The following is an 826-nucleotide window of genomic DNA, read 5'->3' as shown; positions in this document are numbered from 1 at the left end:
AACAGGACATCGAAGAAACCGGAGAGAGACGGTCCGCCGATCAACCTGCATGGTCTCACGACAAGAGGTCGCTAGTCAGGACCCTCGAGGCTCCCCCCAAAAAACCGCCCCCTCTCCTCAGCCGGGCGCAAGTTTAGAATTCCCCGTCTCCCCGGAACGACAGCGGAGTGTGTTCGATTCTGTTTAAATATTGTGGGGAGACTCTTGAATGTGACATCATAGGGGAAATCGGGAGAAGAGCTGTAATACGGTTTGAAAGAAACTGCTTCGACGAAAGCACACACAAAGGACGCGACGGACAACAGTAAGGGATTTTTATTATTATGCATGTTTGCCTCGTGAAGTGCTATTGCCTTTGTCCAAGATTATAATAAGTTGTGTTTTGTTTTGTTATTTTGAAATGCAGCTAATGTACTTTTAATGTGCTAGCTATTAATAATAATAATACTAAATGACATTTATATAGCGCTCAACCCCGATTAAAGTACACAAGCTCTGGGCGCTTTACAATGCAGTACAACGTGCAAGTAGTAACATAAAACGTGGTGTTCTGACAAACAAAAATTGTTCCAAATTTTCGTCTTCAACTAGTGTGATGTCAACGATCGTTGAATGATAACATGCTGTTAAAGCGAGAGAATCCAAGTTATGACAATACTGTTTTTCCTTACAGTAAGCATTTAATGTTGAAAACTGCGCAGGACGGTTATTTCGTGTTAAAATTATTTCGCCTAAGGCTTTTCTTTCGCGCTCAATGTCCTTTAAGTATCACACAAATTTAACATTTTTTTCCTCTAAACGTCTCGTAAACAAGAGCATTACCCCC

At 41.5% G+C, this 826-nt stretch overlaps 1 protein-coding gene across 1 annotated transcript in view; it reads left to right on the top strand.

Moving 5' to 3' along the window:
- The first annotated feature begins 202 nt into the window (after positions 1–202).
- LOC101863798 (transmembrane protein 26) overlaps positions 203–826 on the top strand; it is a 53,226-nt gene continuing 52,602 nt past the window's right edge. Inside the window, exon 1 of the mRNA XM_013079500.2 lies at positions 203–304. The gene's annotated coding sequence lies outside the window, so the exon portion shown is untranslated. The remainder of the gene's footprint in view (positions 305–826) is intronic.

This window comes from Aplysia californica, unplaced genomic scaffold, assembly GCF_000002075.1.
Source record: "Aplysia californica isolate F4 #8 unplaced genomic scaffold, AplCal3.0 scaffold00054, whole genome shotgun sequence".
Taxonomy (NCBI): Eukaryota; Metazoa; Mollusca; class Gastropoda; order Aplysiida; family Aplysiidae; genus Aplysia; species Aplysia californica.
This window is presented reverse-complemented; position numbering and strand designations above follow the sequence as displayed.